Source organism: Chrysemys picta, chromosome 2 (genome assembly GCF_011386835.1).
Source record: "Chrysemys picta bellii isolate R12L10 chromosome 2, ASM1138683v2, whole genome shotgun sequence".
Classification (NCBI taxonomy): domain Eukaryota; kingdom Metazoa; phylum Chordata; order Testudines; family Emydidae; genus Chrysemys; species Chrysemys picta.
The window spans coordinates 193370134-193392468 of record NC_088792.1 but is presented as its reverse complement, the minus strand read 5'-3'; the positions used below and the strand labels follow the sequence as shown (position 1 = coordinate 193392468).

The following is a 22335-nucleotide window of genomic DNA, read 5'->3' as shown; positions in this document are numbered from 1 at the left end:
TGAAACCAAACAGAAAGCAACAAAAGAAAAGAAAAGAAAAGACCTCTCTCACACAAGCGCCCTCCCACTGCCTACACTCAAACTCTCATAGAATCCGGTTACGTAAGCAATCTTCAGGTGTCAGCAATATATTTTTAGAAGAAAACTAAGGCAACTAAATTTTGAGAGACACAATTTTTATATTACAAAGCAGCTAGAACCCTCAGCTGTGATTGGTGTCCCATTGGGCCAGGCACTGGGCAAACACACAATGAGACCATGGCTAAATTGAAAAAGCTTATATAGACAAAAAGAGGGGGGGGGGGGGGGGAGAAAAGGAACCGAGAAGCAGAGTGACTCGTCCAAAGTCAGTCACTTTGCCTCCACATTAAGTGCTCCTTTGGATTCAGTTGACAACATCCCAATCTATCTTCATGACTGTCTTTTTACCTGTACAGGGTGGAGCTAAAGTTTCTTGGCTGTTTTTTCCCCTCTGTCACGATTATGCTGTTGACATGGGATTGCTTCCAGGTTGGCTGGGAGCCAACAGCCAAGCATCTGCAGAAAGCCTAGAGCTATTGAATTTGAACGATAAAAAGATAAAATATTATAGTAATTATATTAATTATAATATATACCCCCTCAAATTAAAAACTTTACTACTTACCAAAGTTTTGATATATACATGGAATGTTTAACGGCCTGCAATGGTATAATTATCATTTATCTGTTATAATTTATCATTAGTAAAAGTACACTGCCTTCATACATTGGCTTTTTGTCTGACTTTAGTGAGGAAAGGAAGATGTACACCTTCTGATTTCACCACTGCAGTTTATGGGACATCTGACTTTTTACCTCATCACTCATAATGAGATGCTTTTATTTCTTGACCTATACACTCTTAAAGCAAAAAGATTTTCATAATCCCACTGAGCCCAAAACTTTACTTTCCTCCATAAAACCAGACTCGGCAACACCAGAGGAAAGTGCCATTTTTCTTCTGGAGCTAAAAGGCTTTAGAATACAGGGAAGACATTCTAGTATTGTATGTGTAAGCTGATGGAGTTTCCACCCTGCTCCCAAAACAGTTCACTCCCACTGAATCTTGTACATGCATTGGGATTTTTCTACTCGAACAACAACAAAACTAAACCTCAGCTCATCTTCCTCCTGAGCTTTGCTGCCTCTAAGGTTTTTCCCTGAAGGATTCCTATGCCCCTGGATTCTTCTCTATCAGAGAGAGGCTCAAATACTTTTATGCTCCTGAACTGGAGCTAATAGGACCCACCTAGACTGGCCCTGAGGGTGCATCAGCAGAACAACTGTATCTCTGTACAATCAGACCACCTGACACCCTGTCAAAATAGCACGTTAACAGCCATAAGGTCAGAAAAGATAATAGAGTTAGTATTTGGCATTTACTTTTCTTGCCCAGCTTGAAAAGGCTTCTGTTTCCACTGTACCTATCCAATTTTCTTTGGGTCAAATTCTCCCATCTTGTACTCCAGTGCAAATCCTGAGTAACTCCACATCTATGCAGTGGAGTTTTTAGGATTTACCCTGGAGTAAATGATGGCAGCATTTGACTCTTTGAATGGAGAATCTTCTTTTTCATTCATTTCAAGCTGGGATAAAAAGCGATGTCATTTGCACAAAGGAAAGGTCTCAGGTGAAGCTGATCATGAACACATTATATATATTGGGGAGAAGGGAGACAATGCTACAGTGGTTCCAAACAGGATGTAATTATCAAGGAGTCCTGAGTAAATGTAGCCTGCATTACATTTGTAAAAAAGTTATTGATTATCTATCCTTACTAACTGTTTTCTTTGCATACAGATAAGAAAAAAAGGGATAAAGAATCAATAGAATGTAGGTGACATCCATATGAAATTATTTTTCTTCTAGCATTTTGACTTAGTAAACACTACAAAGGCTTTAGAGGGGAAAAAAATGTACATTTAATATACTGGAGGCTAGCTAACTAAAACTCTCCATTAAACTCCTTCCCAATACTCTACAACCTACATATTTTTAGAGCAGGTAAATTCTCACAAACCTAGTTTATTGACAAAACATTATCTTCTAAAGAAAACAGCTGGATATGTGGCTAGTCCCAAACAGATTCAGGCCAAGAATAACGTTGGTGACGATGCAATTAGTCCCCAGGTGAAAAGTTGGTCTATATCATTCTAATTAGCATCATCCGGTGGTTATTCCATCCCTTGAAATTCACCTTCAGAAGTTGCCCTTAAAAAGTTTCCTGTTTTGCATTTTATAACTATTACTCTGATTCTGTAGTAAACTCATGGGTTCTAGAGAAGTCATTGAAGAATTGGGACTTGGGTAACATTAAGTCTGTATTTCCAGAATTCTTTATGCTCTCCTAGATTTTCTGCCCCTTGCATGTGTGCATTACAGTACAGTCTTTAATTACATGATCACATACAATTTTTTCAAAGGCCCTTCCTTCCCTAACTGCACAGGAAAGATCCATAAGGTGGCAGAATTAAGGTTGCAACTGGCATCCCTTAATTTTTTTGAGTACTTGACGTTTGCAACTTAAATAATATAAACTTTGTATTTAACATATTCTCTAATTTCAACTTGCTCAGCAAACACTCAGTCTGAACTGAATACATTTTGCCATGATGTACTTGAAAATGTTAGTATTTTTTCCCCTTAACTTCTCAGCATTTACAAATACAAATTGCTTTTTTTTATTTTTAATCAGCTACAGAGCTACTAAAACTGTAATTCCATCTGGTTCATACACAACACTTTAACTCTCTTCTCATTTAAAAAACACCTTGGGGTGATTTACAAAAATATCTGGAGACAGCAACTATTAAAGGGGGAAAAAATGAAAATTTAACAATTGAGATTTTGTTATTTTACTGATTCATTCAGAGAGGCCCTGAAAAAGAGGAAAGGTTGCAAGTATTTTACAAGAAGTTTGATGGAAATTCTGCACCAAGTTGTTATCCACAATTTCTGCAGCTGGTTAATGCTTGATTTTACATTTTAGTTTCTGCAACAGTGCAGAATGAATCAAAGATTCTTTTAAAGCAGAGCTTTATGGAATTAAATATTCAAATGCATTAGAATTAATGCAAGTAACACAATGCTGCATATTGTGTTACTTGCTTTAGCATTTAATTCAGCACCAAAACTGGTTGTAGTTTTACTAATTTATTCACCCTGCCATGGGAATTTCAATGAACAGAAGAATTCGGCCTGGACCATACTTAATTACACTGCAGCACTCATCTGTTAGGACCTGGGAAAACCAAAGGGTTTCAGAGCTAGGGGAGGGAACAGGAGAATTTGTGGGGCACACGATTAGGAGTTGTTTGGTCTTTTTTCATCATTGGAGTGGGAAAGTAATCTGGTAATCAGGTACAATGGTACAGTTTGTCACTATGAGAATGAAGGCCAAATAAATAGCTAACCTAGACAGCAGGTGGGAATGGGGTGAAATATAGCATTATTACGAGGGAGAATTTCGCAGCTCAAATTAAGGACCTGGGATCAGGGGCAATTGGGGATTTTATGTGGAAGGAGAAAGAAGTATTTCCTCTTGGTACTTATTGTTTATACCCCACCTCTTAGCTGGGGAGTAGCAGTCATGGCTTGTTCCCTCTCACTGAGGTGATGATGGTCCTGGTGACTCTCTCTGTCCAATCTCTCCCTGGCCACTTTCCCATGTCATAAAGCTTGTCATATCTGTTAACAAAACAACTGAGGATAAGCTATAGCACTCAAAAAGGATCCAGATTTAGAAATAGTGTTTTACTCTTTCCAACCTGCCAAAGAAAAAAAAATCTGATTGTGTTGGCATTTAGAAACATACAAATCACCATTACATCTCAGATTCAAAATACTGTATAAAGCAAATGCAGTTAAAAAATGCAATGCTCTTTCTTCCTTGTTCCTGCAACCCACTTATTTCCCTTTTCTCTTCCTATTATTTTATTTCTTATGGTATTTTTGCTTTGGTTCTATTTACCCCATTTCATGAAACAAGAACCAAAGGACAGTCAGTGGCACCAAAAGGCAACAATTATGAAGCTGATACAAGGAAATAACTTATTTTACACCATGCCTAAATTTTAACTAACATTGGTGCTCATTGCCACAAGACATGTTTGAGGTGATGAAGATTCTAAAAGGATCAGCTATTTCTACAGATAATAGAAGAAACACTATTTTGCAGATTTAAGTGGGATAGTGGGCTTCTTCACAGGGGTAAATTTTCTTTGGTGACAATATCCAGTTACATAATAGTAAGTGTGTTTTTTTTTAAATAAAAGGAACAAACTCTGGCCATTCAGGGCTTGAGCCAACCACTAAGCGATGGGGGTTAGGAAGATTGGGAGGATTCTGCCATAATTGTCCACTTAAGGGTTTCTTGCCACTTTTTGTGAAGCATCTGTTATTAGTCACCGTCTGGAATATTGGATACTGAGCTAGGTGGACCACTGATCTGATCTGGTAAGGAAGTTACTATATTCAGTACAAATCTACATTCATTCCTATTTTCAATTAAAAAATCTTCAGTGTTTTTCAGAAAATGTTTCCATTTCTCAGATTAATTCATCATACATAAAAATATATATTTTCTTTTTTTGTTTCCATATATTTATTTCTATAATACCAACTTACTTGTTTTTCCAAGACATTTCTTTTTCATCTGTTCTCTCTCTCATGTCTTTTTACGCTCAGTGTTCTGTTTTCCATCCTTTCTGTTCTTGCTTCCTCCTCCATTTTAATTCATTATTTGTCCTCTCTCCCCTCAATGTCTACCAACCTTTATCCTATTTCTTTCTATTTTGCTTCCTTCTCCCCACCCTGGTCTTCTTGGAGTGGAAGTTGTATACTGGAGCATGCTTACTTTCCAAAAGTGGATGATACATGTGTTTTTGAAGAGGAACCAGGTGACTGAATGTCACCAACCATCTAAATATTAATAATTAGAGAACTAATTATTAGAGAACTAACTGGGACAGCACAAATGAATTTTCCTGGCCAATGTACCTGTGACAAAGTTGATGTGATGCAGTGTGAAGTGAATGCAGCCCCCTTTTTACCATAGTTGTACAATTCTTTGAAACCACCTCTCTGTTAACATTCAAGGTCCTAGGTATACACTTCTGTAGTCTTTTGCCAGATTCTGTGGCTAATTTTAATCATTCAGCCCAGAATGCTGTCTTCAAAATGTCAGCAGTATACATTTAAATGCAAATTAATTAGTTTAAAAAAGGCTTTGTTCCAGTGAAGCAATAAAGGGAATATCTGTTAAAGATTAAAAGAAGACTGAACAGCAGGTGGCCAAAAATATTGATCATCCTATTTGTTGACAGATTAAGAACTATTAAATGATTAATTCTACTGCATCCTAGTTATGCAAACACTCTATCAGCTGTATGATAAATTGATCCTAAATGGATACCTGATGAAAGACTTATGAACAGAATCAATTTACTGTAGTTAAAAGTATGTGGGATTGCTTTAAAATAGCCTTCAGTTCATTAATACTTATCTCGGAGTTGATTGCAATAAAACCCTAGTCTTAGCATACTCTTAAGATTCACATGTATGTCAACAGTCTATTCGTTATGTAATTACATAAAGTGCTATCTACTGACACACAGCAATGCCCCTCTGCCATATACATTGGCCAAACCGGACAGTCTCTACGCAAAAGAATAAATGGACACAAATCTGACATCAGGAATCATAACTTTCAAAAACCAGTGGGAGAACACTTCAATCTCTCTAACCCATGGGTAGGCAACTTTTCAGAAGTGGTGTGCCGAGTCTTCATTTATTCACTTTAATTTAAGATTTCGTGTGCCGGTAATACATTTTAACGTTTTTTAGAAGGTCTCTCTCTATAAGTCTAAATTATATAACTAAACTATTGTTGTATGTAAAGTAAACAAGGTTTTCAAAATGTTTAAGAAGCTTCATTTAAAACTAAATTAAAATGCTGATCTTATGCCACCAGCCTGTTCAGCCTGCTGCCAGCCTGGAGTTCTGTTCACCTAGGCTGACAGCGGGCTGAGCGGGGCTGGCAGCCAGGACTCTGGCTGGCAAGAGGCCAGCAGCCGGGACCCCAGACCTGAGGGGGGGGGGGTTCAGGGCAGAGGACTGGGTGTGTGTGTGGGGGGGTGCCGGGCAGAAGGCTGGGTGTGTGGGGGGTTCAGGGGTCAGGGCAGAGGGCTGGGGGGTGTGGGGAGTGCAGGGCAGAAGGCTGGGGGTGTGGGGGGGTTCAGGGGTCAGGGCAGAGGGCTGGGGTGTGTGTGGAGGTGCAGGGCAGAAGGCTGGGTGTGGGGGGGATTCAGGGCAGAGGGCTGGGGTGCTCGGCTCGTGGGGGATGGCAATTTTGCAACAAAAAAACTTCAAAAACAGACCCCAAAGAGAGACAGCTGAACTTGAATTAATATGCAAATTAGATACAATTAACTTAGGTTTGAACAGAGATTGGGAATGGTTGGGTCATTACACTAATTGAATATATTTCCTCATGTTAAAATATGTTAAAATATCCTCACATCTTCCATGGGTCATCTCGATTATCACTTCAAAGGTTTTTTTCTCTCTTCTGCTGATGATAGCTCATCTCAATTGATTGGCCTCTTACAGTTGGTATGGCTACTCCCACCTTTTCATGTTCTCTGTATGTATAAATATCTTCTCTCTGTGTGTTCCATTCTATTCATCCAATGAAGTAGGCTGTAGCCCACGAAAGCTTACGCTCAAATAAATGCGTTAGTCTTTAAGGTGCCACAAGTACTCCTGTTCTTTTTGCGGATACAGACTAACACCGCTGCTACTCTGAAACCTGACACACAGAAGGGACTCCCAGGAAATCTTGTGTCTCTGTACAGGAATGTGAGAGTGTATAGGGACCATTCCGGCTTCCTAATGTTGCCTGCAAATGTACAATACCTTCTACTATGACAGGTTTCAGAGTAGCAGCCGTGTTAGTCTGTATCCGCAAAAAGAACAGGAGTACTTGTGGCACCTTAGAGACTAACAAATTTATTAGAGCATAAACTTTCGTGGACTACAGCCCACTTCTTCAGATGCATACAGAGTGGAATAAATATTGAGGAGATATATATACACACACATACAGAGAGCATAAACAGGTGGGAGTTGTCTTACCAATTCTGAGAGACCAATTAAGAGAAAAAAAAAACTTTTGAATTGATAATCAAGATAGCCCAGTACAGACAGTTTGATAAGAAGTGTGAGAATACTTACAAGGGGAGATAGATTCAATGTTTGTAATGGCTCAGCCATTCCCAGTCCTTATTCAATCCTTTGTTGATTGTGTCTAGTTTGCATATCAATTCCAGCTCAGCAGTCTCCCGTTGGAGTCTGTTTTTGAAGTTTTTCTGTTGTAATATAGCCACCCGCAGGTCTGACATTGAATGACCAGACAGGTTAAAGTGTTCTCCCACTGGTTTTTGAGTATTATGATTCCTGATGTCAGATTTGTGTCCATTAATTCTTTTGCGTAGAGACTGTCCGGTTTGGCCAACGTACATGGCAGAGGGGCATTGCTGGCACATGATGGCATATATCACATTGGTAGATGTGCAGGTGAACGAGCCCCTGATGGTATGGCTGATGTGATTAGGTCCTATGATGATGTCACTTGAATAGATATATGGACAGAGTTGGCATAGGGCTTTGTTACAAGGATAGGTTCCTGGGTCAGTGGTTTTGTTCAGTGATGTGTGGTTGCTGATGAGTATTTGCTTTAGGTTGGGGGGTTGTCTGTAAGCGAGGACAGGTCTGTCTCCCAAGATCTGTGAGAGTAAAGGATCATCTTTCAGGATAGGTTGTAGATCTCTGATGATGCGCTGGAGAGGTTTTGGTTGGGGGCTGAAGGTGACAGCTAGTGGTGTTCTGTTATTTTCTTTGTTGGGCCTGTCTTGTAGGAGGTGACTTCTGGGTACTCATCTGGCTCTGTCAATCTGTTTTTTCACTACAGCAGGTGGGTATTGTAATTTTAAGAATGCTTGATAGAGATCTTGTAGGTGCTTGTCTCTATCTGAGGGATTGGAGCAAATGCGGTTATATCTTAGAGCTTGGCTGCAGACAATGGATCGTGTGGTGTGTCCTGGATGGAAGCTGGAGGTATGTATAACCGCAGAGTCAATGTCTTTTTGGTTGACTTGCATAGATGGGAATGTCACTGTTGAGCATGTCATTCTTGCTGTGGTGGAAAGGATTTTTTGGGGAAAAAATTGCAGCATTTCCCAAAGATGGGAAGACTCCAGGTTAATCTAATCTCCTTTGGAAGGTTGTTCCATAGCCAGAACCTCCCTGATCAAGAACATTTTCTCCTCAGCACACATGTGCTTTGAACTCAGCTTTGTGATATGCAGTCCCAGAGGACCACAACTCTCTCAGCATTTCATAGACCAGAACTCAGTCTTAACCCACTTGTTACTCAATCCACTAATTGCTTTCAAAACCGGATCTAGGCTAGGCCCTAAACTGGCATCTGAAACTGTGTAGGAATCAAGAGTAAAAAAAATAAAAAGGTACAAATAGAATATATACTAGGGGAATACAGGGAATAGCAAAGGAGGAAGAATGAGAGTGATGCTGACAGACCAGGTGCCTCAGGCCTCACTGAACACTGACAAATGCATAGTTGGAAACCAGTCTGGCTTACATGTGGGTTAATATAATTAAAATAGATATTAGTGTTATAAGAATGTGTTTAGTGTCTATACTTTATGGAATGCTTGTAGGATGCTGCGTATATTAATCCTACTTATATCTGCATCCCATGTTATAAGGTAATGTTTATATGTTCTCTGTAACTATAAAAATGTTTGCTAAGACTGTAAATCCCTCAGTCAGGGGAGAAGTATTACCAAGTTGTTCACCACACAACCTGTATTTCCTGCCCATCAGGAAGGATTAAGGATTAAGACGGAGTTTTGATCTATGAAATGATGAGAGGATGGTGGTACCCTGGGACTGCATATCATGGAGCCTAGGACAAAGCACATGAGTGCTGGGACATTGTGGAACAAAGACTTTGGTGATTGCTTCCCCGCACAGGCCTGGAGAGTGTACTGTGATGCTGACAGGCCAGATGCCAGGGCATACCAGAGTGTCAGGACAATTCACTTGTGTGTGGATATCAAATGTTAAGTGTACTAATTCACTCGGGTATTAATTTAGTTCAAAGGAAATGTGAATGATATTGTCTTCACTTATCAATAACCTGCTGATTATCGCATTACATTTACTGTACTTAATTAACCCTAATATTAAAATGAGAATCTACTTGATCTATAAACTTCATGAAAAGTAATGAAGGATTGTTGTGTGCAATTACATTACAATTTACATAGAGTATATCGTGGTAATTACGTTTACCCATCAAACATGATTAGAGCCTTGGAAATGTAAACGAAGAAGGTGGCTAACTTCAAAGCATGGGTCATTGTGTTCAATAATGGAAATTCACAGTCTCCATCTGCATTTAGTCAACAAAGGAAAAGCCCATGTGAATGAAAACACTTGCCAGATAGCTTTTAGTGGATTGCTATAAGAATGGATTGAGGGAATGATTCTGTATCTCTGAACTATTTGGACATGCACAGGGAAGCATTTCGGATGCAAGACAGAGATCCCCAAAGTTATTTTGGGTAACCCTGAGAGACTTATAGAAAACTAGCAGATTGCTACATCTCTGCTATAATTTTGGACTTACAAACTTAGACTCACCTGTTAATGTATTTTACCTGCTTTAACCTCTCAATAACTTTCATTTATTTTTCTTAGCTAATAAACCTTTAGTTAGTTTATTTAGAGAAATTGGTTGCCAAAATGGTCTTTGGTGTGAGATCGAGAGTATCCATTGACCTGAGGTAAGTGACTTACCCTTTGGGATTGAGTATAACCTAATGCGATATGATATTTGGTATAGCAACTAGGATCACAAAGTCCAGTTGTCGGGGTAGTAAGAGAGGCTGGAGACCCTTAATGGGACTGCCTGTGACTCCATGGTAAGACTAATATAGTGATCCAAGAATGCACAGTTTGGGGTGTCTGCCCTGTTTTCATAGATTCAAGGACTGGAAGGGACCTCGAGAGGTCATCGAGTCCAGTCCCCTGCCCGCATGGCAGGACCAAATACTGTCTAGACCATCCCTGATAGACATTTATCTAACCTACTCTTAAATATCTCCAGAGACGGAGATTCCACAACCTCCCTAGGCAATTTGTTCCAGTGTTTAACCACCCTGACAGTTAGGAACTTTTTCCTAATGTCCAACCTAGACCTCCCTTGCTGCAGTTTAAACCCATTGTTTCTGGTTCTATCCTTAGAGGCTAAGGTGAACAAGTTCTCTCCCTCCTCCTTATGACACCCTTTTAGATACCTGAAAACTGCTATCATGTCCCCTCTCAGTCTTCTCTTCTCCAAACTAAACAAACCCAGTTCTTTCAGCCTTCCTTCATAGGTCATGTTCTCAAGACCTTTAATCATTCTTGTTGCTCTTCTTTGGACCCTTTCCAATTTCTCCACATCTTTTTTAAAATGCGGCGCCCAGAACTGGACACAATACTCCAGCTGAGGCCTAACCAGAGCAGAGTAGAGCGGAAGAATGACTTCTCGTGTCTTGCTCACAACACACCTGTTAATGCATATTTTCTGTTTTCTGTCAGTCTGACCTGAGATTGGCACTCACAGTTGTGAGTCATTCCAAACAGCGTGGGGTATGTGCCCAAGTTGTCATCCCAACACAACTTGAACACTGGGGGAAGAGAATTTTATTATTCCTTTGCTGCTAGAACTCTGCGGGGGGAGAGGGAGAACTTCTAAGCATATGCAAGGAGTTCCCAGTTGTTTTGCATAGGTTAACCCTAAAGGACATACAGAGTCTGCTTACTAACACATTTTTTTTATACCTAAGTTACCTGCTGTAACCTTGTAAATAATTTTCTCATTTCTTTTTCCTAGTTAATAAATCCTTAATTCATTTGTTACAGGGCTGACGACAAGCGTTGTCTTTGGTGTGAGATCCAAGGCATAAGTTAACCTGGGATATGTGACTTGTCCTTTGGGACTTGGAGTAACCTGAATATTTTGTGATCTTTGGTGTAAAGTGGCCATCCACAACAGAGTCAAGCTTGCCTGGGTGGAAAATATCTCAGAATATCCAAGGGGACTGTCTGTGACTCCTTGTTAAGGCTTGAGGAGTTTACACTTGTTACTGGATTGCTGAAATCTACATATAGCATTCACAACCAGTTTGGGGTTTGCATCCTGCTTCTGAGTCTGCCCTGAGGTTGGAATTCTTGCTTGTGAGCCACTCCAGACAGCATGACAATGAGAACATTTGAAAGAGCTAAATATAACTTCTAAAAATATCTGAAGTGTGCAAATACCAAGGATGGGAAGAAAGTATTAAATTATTTAGGGTAACACACAAACAATATAACCAAAAGAAATTGAATGATGTAAATAAAAGTAAAATTTGAGACAAAAATCTGGGAAATCTTCCTTACAGTGAGATCTGAGAGACCATAGACTGATCTCCCAGGGCTAGCTGTCTACGGCAGGGTTTGATTCTTCATCTACTAGGAAAAGTGGGGGACCCTGGCTGGAGTCATTTGGTGCTACTGTAAGACAAATGATTAACAATAAATGTACAATACACAACTCACAGGGAGCTAATCTTCTCCATCTCTCACTTATGATTCTCTCTTTTCTTTCTCTAGGAGACCTCTGTAAGTAGAACTGTTTGATGTTTATCTTTAAAAATATGTTGTTAGTTATTTAGCTTTAGCGTGGTTAATGTGTGCTCTTTAGGAGCCAACAAGTGCACAACTTTTAAAAATCAATGGCCAGATCCTGATACCTTTATTTATAATGGGTAGCACCTTATTCTACAAGTAGTCCCTTTGGAGTCAGTTGGGTAACTCAAGCAGCTTAGTGCTAGTCAATGCAAATAAGGATATCAAAGCTGACCCAAAGTTTGGTTCACAAATTTTGACTAAGAAGGTGAACAGTGTGTTTAACATAACACCTGTCTGCTCTCTCTCTCTCTCTCTCTGCTAATGCAGAACCTTATGTTTATTTGATGTTAAAAATTGCTTATCTTATGTATTTCACACCAAGTTATAACCAAGTTGCTGACATACCTACGTCCAGTCGTTGATGGGCAATCCACAGTTGTTGGACTTCATAAACTTCTCACCTAAAATGAGAACTCTTTTGCCTCTCCCATGTATACAAATATTAAATACAATTCTTTTAATCTTGCCTGCAAAAAAGTCTCCCAATATGCATGTTATTACTGAAGTACCAGTGACTGATAGCTTTGAGGATTAGGTTTCTAGGATAAATCTCATGATGGTACCACTCCTGAAGTTGCAAAGGAGAGTGATTTTTTTTCTGAAGCTGATGAGTCAAAAGAAGAAGATAAATGAAATAGCCCATGTTCATATTGATTTCTCCCTCACAACTGACCTTAAAATGTGGAAATCTCCAGGTGGATTTGGCAGCCTGGAGTGGAATGGTTTGAACAGTCTGAATTAATTTAGAAAGACAAGGTAGGTGACGTAATATCTTTTATAGGACCTACTTTGGTTGATGAAAGAGACAAGATTTTGAGCTACACAGAGCTCTTCTTCAGGACCTGCAGTTGGTCCAGTAAAGGATAATACCTCCACATCTTGTCTCTCTTATATCCTAGGACCAACATGGCTACCCCATCACTGCAAACAACAATTAATTTGGAAGCACTACTTAACAAGCAAAATGTTTGCTACTGCCTCAGCATCAGCATAGATTTGTACTTAAAACAAATACTTAATCTAAGGGCCCAAATGTTCAAAGAATATAAAATCCAAAATGACTGAATAGCTGTAAACAAAATCACCAATATAAGGTGATGGCTCTTAGTGCCCCAGAGAAAACATGTTTAAATCAGATAAACATTTCCAAATAGAGAGGCCAGAACAGAAAAAAGGCATCCAGCCCTCCTTCCTATGGAAGACCAATACATTCAAATAGTGGATAACCAATCAAATTCATTATATGAATAATACATGTGTTAGAAAATTAGGTAGTTTTTTTCTCCTCAGTATTATCTAAACGTCAGTTCCATTATTAAAGATATTTTACCACCAACACATATTCATTTAAAAATATAAGTAGCTTTCATAAATTAAACCTTTTTTTGTTTTGTTTTTCTCTGCAAACAAAATGTGCTTATGCAGGGCTGGCTCCAGGCACCAGCGAGGAAGCAGGTGCCTGGGACGGCCAATAGAAAGGGGCGGCAGTGCATCCGTTGTCGAGGTGGAACGTGCGGATTGGTGGCGGCGGCACTTCAGCGGCAGCTCAATCGGCCCGCTCCGGATCGGCGGCAATTCAGTGGCGGGTCCTTCACTCGCTGTCTTCCTCTTCGGCGGCACTTTGTCAGCAGCTCAATTGGGTTCTTTTTTTTTTTCGCGGCTTGGGGCAGCAAAAAAGCTGGAGCCGGCATTGTGCTTATGTGAGGGCTTAAAGGTGTGAACAGAGCAAAAAAGCAGTATATATCCAAATTAGGCTTCTGTTTCAATCTCTAGCTTTTCTAATCTATCCCCACTCACAGGAAGAAAAGCTATCATTGGGACCAGCACATGACCTGTTACTGCAATCCTTGGCAAGTAGTCTTCTGCTGACATGAGCATTCCCGTCAAAAATCAGTGAGAATATCTGTATACACCGAAATAACTGGGTATGACCTCATATAAGTAACAATCAGGCAATTATGGAGATGTCCAATTTAAGGCTTTGCCTTCCCTATAGTCTTTAGTTGACTAGTACAGTAGGTTAATAAGTTGTGTTTTTTGAAAAACTTCTATAATAGCCACATTAAAATAAATATGCACAGAGTAGTAGTAAAACTGTGGGACAATAGTAAAACTGTTTGATATCTCACATCTTGTTTTTTTACTGAGCACGGTTGCCCTGCATTTGAGGAGTGTGAATACCCCAGAATGTGATCAAGTTAATTGCAACCATATTATGTGTATTCAGCCACCCTGAAGTAATGAAATAGAACACCACATAGTTATGGGTTAGTTTTGAGACAGGCTTTTAGAAGCAAGGTCAGATCGACCTGGCAGTTTCTGCTAATCAGAATGGGAGGAGGGGACAATTAAACAATTGAGACTAAAAATCTTGGTGGTTGGAAAACCTTGAGTCTAGACGCCTCTGATATTACAAGTTTATTGAAAGTTAGAAAAGTGATGATTTGTAGAAGTTAGTTATAAAAGATTAGCTAACAGAGTGTACTTTGGAGCAGTCCTCTGAAGCCATCTTGAGAGAAGTTTTTCCTGACACCCTTTCTCCCCAGTGGGTGAGCAACTGGCCAATGCAAATCTGCTGTTAATTATTCAATACTATTCCAGATGTGGGGTCAATATCTGGGATGTTCTAAACCAGGGGTCTCAAACACGCGGCGTGATTTTCTGCAGCCCGCAAGCCCCTCGCAGCCCTCCCCCAGTGTTTACCAGAGTGGCCGGATGAGCACCGGGAGCAGGGCAGGCTCCCTGCCTGCCCTGCCCTGCGCAGCTCCGGGAAGAGGCTGGAACGTGGGGAAGGGGGGGCGGAGGGGCTGTGTGTGGCTGTTGCTTTAGGCAGCACCCCCAGCAGCTCCAATTGGCTGGGAACGGGGAACGGCGGCCAATGGGAGCTGCTGGAAGTGGTGCCTCAAGCAACAGAAACGCACAGCCCCTCCGCCCCCCCTTCCCCATGTTCCAGCCTCTTGCGGGGGCAGGGCAGACAGGCAGGCAGGGAGCCTGCCCTGCGCCCAGTACATGCCGGGCCAGATCCTGCCCCCTGAACTCCTCCTGCATCCCAACCCACTGCCCTGAGACCCATACCGCACCCCTCCTGCACCCCGACCCCCTGCCCTGAACCCCCTGCCGCACCCCACACTCCTCTTGCACCCCAACCCCCTGCTCTGAGCCCCCTGCCGCACCCTGCACACTGACCCCTTGCTGTACCGCTCACCCCTCCTGCACCCCACACCCCAACTCCCTGCCCTGAGCCCCCACCACACCCTACACCCCTCCTGCACCCCCTGGGGGCAGGGAGGGGGCAGAATTGGGGTGGGGATTTCAGGGAAGGGGTTGGAATGGGGGCAGGGAAGGGGTGGAAAGAGGCGGGGCAGGAGCGGGGCCTCATGGAAGGGGTGGAGTGGGGGCGGGGGCGAGGGCGAGGGGAGGTGTCAGTAATGGGGCCCTCGGGCCAATGTACTAGTCCTCATGTGTCCCTCTTGGTCATTTGAGTTTGAGACCCCTGTTCTAAATCTATTGCTTATGTTTGTGTGTGCTTAAATCTAATAAACTGCAGTTTCAGATAGAGCACCTTACTTGCATGATTCTTATCAGATGGAATAGCTGTGTTCCTATTGATTTATTCCTGACAACACCTGGAGTGAAATAGTTAAGTTTCTCCTAGGGGGTTCTGAAAACCTCAGGTAACAAGCACCTGTTCCATAAATTTAGATAGAAATGGTGAATACCACCAATAGATCTTATAGCTAGATTAAAAGAGAATTTTACTATGTTTTATGCCAATTTTTTCCAGGGATTCTCCATACTGCAGTAATAATAGAGGGGAAAAGGTACAATTATAATGCAATCAACTGAAAGAAACTTTTCTTTTTGAAGTCGGTTTTTATGTTTAGTTGCCTTTGATATTTAGATATATTTGTATATTTAAATATTCATTTTTTGGTTAAAGAAAACAGGATTGTTAATAGTACAAGTTATTTTCTTACTTAAGTGATAGATGAGATGACCATAGTAGAGGAACACACAACAGAGTTGAGGTGTTATAGGTTATAATAAGCCTACCTTTTATTATAAAGCTTACCTTTTATTATAAAAGAACTGTCAATGATTTTGACTAAGTGAAGTTGAACTTAAGGAAGAAGGAGCATATTTAGAGTCCTGAATATGTAAGCTTTACTCATGCTTAAAGTCAGTGGAGACTGCTTATGCAGACTGGAAAACTGGGCTCCATTCTTGTGGAGTAGCATATAGGCAAAATACAGGCAGATGTCATTATCTTCCATTTTAAGAGCTAGATTTTTCCACCGTTACCCACACTGCATAGTACCTACTCTGTGAGTAGTCTCACTGACTCAATATACTACTTTCAGAGTAAGGTGAAATAATGTGAGCAAGGATGGCCAAATCAGGCCCAAAATATTTTGGTTTTAATGCTTTAAAATCAATGGCATTGGGCTTAATTCTACATTCCTTAATCAACCAAATCTTTCGTTGGTTTCAATTAAGTGCTTCACAGTTAAGAACTGGAGAATCAGGCTTTTAAATTCAGGACCAATGGGCATTTAAAAAGATTGTATCAGGTTTTTATAAAATACAAACTCAGAATGCAAACAAAAAGGTAAAACAAACCAAAGGCAGATAAGTTGCTAATCATATATATATAAAAAGTATTTAGCAGTATAGTTCATGAACATACATGTAACTGACAAGTAAATATGCAAAGTATACAATATTTTTGTAACCATTTTAATTGAGGGAAATATGTACAGGGTATAAACACAAAAGAACAATTTTAAGGTGGGTTTTTATTCCAATTTGATTTTCTTACATTTGAAAATCATGAGAGTAGAACACACACGTGCCTGACAGGCCCAAACATGAGGTGCCCTGATGTATGGGAGTCTTGGGTTTGGGATCATCCCACAGGTTTAGCTGTATAAATGCCTGAAGAGGAAAGTGACAAAGAGGGGCTGTCTGAGTTGTAGGCATTCACTAAGACCAGCTGGCTGAAAAGGAGATGCAGTGGAAGAACCAAACTATGTCATACACATAAGAGTTTGTGCAAAGAATTTTTAAACCACCTCTATAATCTCTAATCCTGAGGCCATCTGACAGCAGACTAATCATTGCTGAAAATCAGAGCAGCTTCTGTACTGCTCTAACTTGCCCTGGTTGCCAACTGCCCCCAAGGGACAAATCTGTCATTTGGGGCTCACAAGGCCAATAAGTCATCCCAGGGTGCCCCCTTTCCTTCAAATGCATCCTCTTTGTTGGGGTAAGGAAGGAGAGGAGGATGTAGGAGCTGCTATTGTGACTCTACACTACCCAATGTCTGTTAAACTGTCTTTACAGCTGCTTTGCACCACCAGTGCTGCTCAAACCAGAGTGGGCATGAAGAAGATAATCAGGAAATGGCCCATTTCCTGAAGAGTACTGAACATCCTTAGCTCCCACTGAATGAATAAGGAAGTCAGTGAGTTCTCAACACACTGCAGGATCAGGCATTACTGTATGGGCATAGGAGTGGAACACAGAGAACATGGGACATAGCATAGGAAAGCACTTGGACATAGTGGGGAATCAGAAACATTATGATTAATTTGATTACATTCCAAACATTCAGGATAATACAGTACCTCTGTATGTTTTCAGTCTTCATGCTTCATTCTTGTTTTAAGCCAGGGCAGACAATAATGCCAAAACATTATATTTTTAGGATAAATGTATTTCAGAAGCAACCATACGTCTGACAAAGTGGGTATTCACCCACAAAAGCTTATGCTCCAATATATCTGTTAGTCTATAAGGTGCCACAGGACTCTTTGTTGCTGTTTACAGATCCAGAGTAACACAGCTACCCCTCTGATACTTAATAATGTTTAGGTGACTCATCAATTTCACTTTCTGTTTTTTCCAGCTCTTTCAACAAAATGTTATTAACCACTTTTTCCCTTAAGCATTGCAGTTCAGGAATGGAGGACAAGAGAATAAATGACCTTTAGTCTCATAAAAATCTAGTTTAGGTTATGTTTCAGGGCTAGATAGCGGTTCTGCCACAAGCCCTGTGTGTAGGGTGGTTCATTGGTGCATTGCCCCAGAAGCAGTGCTGGGAAGGAACTGTACCTCAGAGTATTCTCTCCCTCCTCCCCCCGCTCCCCCATTCGTCTAGAGCTTGGGGAGTAAAAGGGGGAAGTAATCTACTGCTGGTCCATACCAGTTGCAAGTTACTACATACACACACCCCCCAATTCTACTCGGTCAGTTCTAGGGAGAGACCAGCAGGCACACAGCAGGTCTTACTTTCCCTTATGCCCCTGCACAGGCACATAGGCTGGGCAACAATCCAGTCTTTAATATTTTGTTTACAACTGAGAATCTGCCTTCCAGTCATATACACATGAATAGCAATAATGGCTATTTCAGCCAATTTTTCCTTCAAACATACATACACAACTTCCATTAAAAACAATCGGAATTACACACCATACATGAGGGCAAAATTTGTTTCTATTTGTGCACCAAAGTTCCTCCATTATTTATTTATAACAGCAATCCAATTTCATTCACATAGATCCAAAATGTAATCATTATGGTCCAATGTAGGAAAAACAACTTCTGCTATTTTATAGCTCTTAAAATCTGAATTGGCAAAAAGCAGAGTGATAGAGAATAGGATGTTACAGGAACTTTTTTTTCCCCTCTGTCTCCTACACGATATTAAACTGATATTATGCCTGTCAAATGCAGAATGCTTGTTGAGCCTCAGACCGGTTCCAGTATGTGCAGTGGGTGGATCAAGCTGTTGGCCATAGTAAAGTGTACTGTCCACTTTCATTTACTCTGTTTTGCAAGTGGACTTAATCAGTTAGAACAGAACTGAAGCGCATAAGCACATATATGGGTAATTCAGAGTAAACTAACAGGATGGTGTGATGAACAATAGTATATTTGTTCTCATGTTTAAAAAAATGCAAGCAGAGTATCTCTATTTTAGTGGTGAATAAATCCCTTTTAATTAGAAAAATTCAAACTCCCTGCCCTCACTTTTAATTGTCTGCACAGCTCTGCCCTATATTCTGGAAATTCCACCTCCCATCATTCTCCTCCTGTGTCCTTCTCCCACAAGTGTCCCTATGCTTTCCATGCTGCCCCTCAGTCTGGAGTGAGCTCTCAGAATCTGCATGCCATGCCACATTCTCTACCTTTTCAACAGTAGCTCTAATTAAAGCCCTGTTTCAGTAATTTAGCCTTGAGGTTACAAAGTTGTGGGTCACTATAGCTAGGTCTACTTCAGAGAGGAATGGAGCCAGCCTTTCCGGGAGACACCCCTGGTGACAGAAGAATAGGAAGTAGCCAAAACAGGTTTTACCTTGTTTCTGCTGTGGCTCCTGTTAGAAGTTGGAGGGGAGTCTGCATATTTGCGAGACGGAGGCACCCACATTTGTAGGTTCCACGGCTGACTTGGTCACAGCAGTTCAAGCAGATAGTTGCCTTCTGGTTGCGGTCTACTGCAGACAGAAGAGTTGGTAAAGTGGCTCTAATTGTCAGAAGATCTTTTCCAGACCTTTTCTGCAGAAAAAAAGGCTCTCCTGCATCAGCTTCTGCTACTCAGAGGTAGAATAGAAATATATACTCTTGTCTGTACATTATGATACACTCTTCTTTCAACTCAGTCTCCCTGTCAGTTACCTGTGGAGAGAAAAGAACTCACTTGTGTAGATTACTGGAGTCTATAATGAATGCATCCATAGTATTTAGCATATTGAATTGTTAAAGTTCCAGCCATGGCTCCTCACTGCATTGAATTGGTACTCAAGATTTGGCACTCAGCAGACATGCTCCACCTGCATCTGCTAATACAATGCAACTGGAACAGGTGGAAAACAGTTGGGATATGGTGGCAGAGCACAGCTGTTGGTTCCATGATTCTGAACATCTTTTTGTGACACTAAATGTAGAGAAAGGTGAACAAGAACACAAGAATGGATAATAAAACCACCTGCTTAATTCTCCACTCTGGATTTGCCACTATCAGTCTTAGTGCAGGTGTTAATTACTGGGAGGGACAAAATGAGGTAGGTACATTCCTGCAGAGCCATGTGGATAAACTGAAAGCTTAATCAACATGAACCTCCCACAGAGGCCTCGTCAGTCTTTCTTAGGGCCTGGCAAGAAGCACAAAGAAACCAAATTGAAAATAGTCTCTTCATGGACTCCAATAAATAAATAAATACATGAGTGTTCATTTACAAGCTGCTTTTTTCTCCTTCCTCCTAAATGTCAAGTAGAAATTGTAGAGCAGGTCGTGGTGACTCAGGAAGATGCACTGCATGCTAATCAATTTGTCGCTGGGCTCTAGGATAACCATTTCCCCCTTTTTTCCCCCTACCAGGGTGAGCCACAGTCACTGCGAAGGTAACAATCAGTTATCCATTTAACTACAAACATTTGGTATTTCTAAATACTCAATTGCAGAGCAGATTGTCCTTGATTTCCCAAGACACAGATACCATAGTTCTTTTTTTCCTGGTTTGTCATTTTTGAAAGCATTCATACCTCTGATTGCTAATGCAACAGCCTCCAGAGATGTCCAACAGCATTGCCTTTTGCTGCTGGGCACTTTAAAGATTAATAGTGCATGGCATGCTGTAAAATTGCTATCAAACAAAATTAATAATCCTTCTGAGTTTCTATCAGGCATTGCATTTCTGAAGAGAAAAAAAATATCGAAAACCTAGCCTCTGATTTCCAAACAACAATTAAATGCCTAATATCCAAACCAAACCAAACCAAACTTCACAGGCTATTTTAAAAGATTCCTCACAATAATTGGATTTTTCTGATCAGCACATGAATTATTGGGCCAATAATTGTCTTTTTCTGATCAGCACATAAATTGCCACTCATTAAAGAGCTGCAGGTACAGTGGTAAAATACTCATTTCTATCCACTGGCACAGAAAAAAAACCAACACCTTTATTTTGTCCTTGTTTTCAAAGGAACTGTTTCTATTATCACTTCCTCACAATTACATTTTGTATCATCTGTACAGATGGGGCCAGCTCCTCAGCTGGTTCCATGGAAGTTAATGGCGCTATGCTGATTTATACTAGCTGAGAATCTAGCTCCTAATATAAAATTGTCTACCATGCATTGGTTAAAGTGTGGGAGATTCCCAAATCCAGAGCTAGCCTTGTATATTTGTGTTTTGTCTCTACCTTTCATATTAGTTTGGATGCTTTTGTAATTATTTTACTACTCTGTATAATAGTCATTTCACTATTTGATTTAATATATTAAATATAAATAAGCCAATTCATGTGCTTTACACCGATCACTGAAAAAGCAAAGCATAAATCTAAAACAGGCTTTGACCGTTTTCTCTACATTTCGTTTTGCACCTGATATACAGGCATGATGGTGGGCTACTCCCTACTCCACAGACAAAAGTAAAAACAACTGGTTGATTTAACAGTTCTTTAAGTGAACAGCTAATCAGTCAATGTACAACACTATCATAGTAATGTGGTGTCAGTGTATCTTGTCCTTCAAATAGCACCTACCTTACAGCATTGCCCTTTTTAACACAGCTCTGTTGAGAAAATGTGGTTTACTGCACTGCACAGTATGGGACAGAGTAAGCTGTATCTTTAGTGAATAAGGGATGTTTAAGCCTGAACTTTTGTTTCCTTTCTCATCTCACCAATTACATTAGAAGCTCCTTGGGGTAGGGACTATATTTAAATGTACCAAGCACATTGTCTGCATGCAATAAATGATAATGGCTATAGGATGTGGACTATTATACATTATGACTTGCCAATGTCCCCATCATCAAAGCGCTAGAGAAGCCTTAACAGTTTAAAGGCAAAGCAGTTGAGCATAGATAGTGATTTCCCTAAGGTTCTTACACTTAAACCAATCTCAGTACTTCTATATTAAACTGCCAACCAGAGCCAGGGCCGGCTCCAGCATTTCTGCCGCCCCAAGCAAAAAAAACAAAAAAAGCCGCGATCGGCGGTGGCAATTGAAAAAAAAAAAAAGCTGCGATCGGCGGCGGTAGTTCAGCGACAGGTCCTTCGCTCCTAGAGGGAGTGAGGGACCTGCTGCCCCTGAATTGCTGCAGGTGCCGCCCCTCTCCCTGGGCCACCCCAAGCACCTGCTTGTTAAGCTGGTGCTTGGAGCCGGCCTTGACCAGAGCTATCAAACACTCTACATAGGGACTCAAGATGGGAACCAATTGTTAGCATAATATCTGCACAACACCCATGTAATGAGTTAACCCTGTTGTATAAACAATTACTGCCTCACTGTTATCCCTGTGTTCCCTCTGTTAGCTTGGTGTGTCCACTTGTCTCTTGTTTTGTACGTACATCAGGGCAGCATCACAGGTCTCTTACCAGCCAATGCATCCCTTCATGGCCAGGCATAGCATTTCTAGCATTGCAATGGTCAGCCTACTCTCAGGCGTCCAGCCCTCTGGCCAGGTCATTTATTATCTCACCCTTTTCAGGGTAAAGG

The 22335-nt window shown here is 40.8% G+C and overlaps 1 long non-coding RNA gene across 1 annotated transcript; it reads right to left on the bottom strand.

Moving 5' to 3' along the window:
• Positions 1–188: 188 nt before the first annotated feature.
• On the bottom strand, positions 189–20997 carry LOC135981667 (uncharacterized). Its single transcript, XR_010598806.1, has 3 exons — positions 19184–20997; positions 3588–3708; positions 189–554 (listed from the first exon to the last, which is right to left on the bottom strand). It is a non-coding gene; the product is annotated as an uncharacterized LOC135981667 (long non-coding RNA).
• Positions 20998–22335: the final 1338 nt, after the last annotated feature.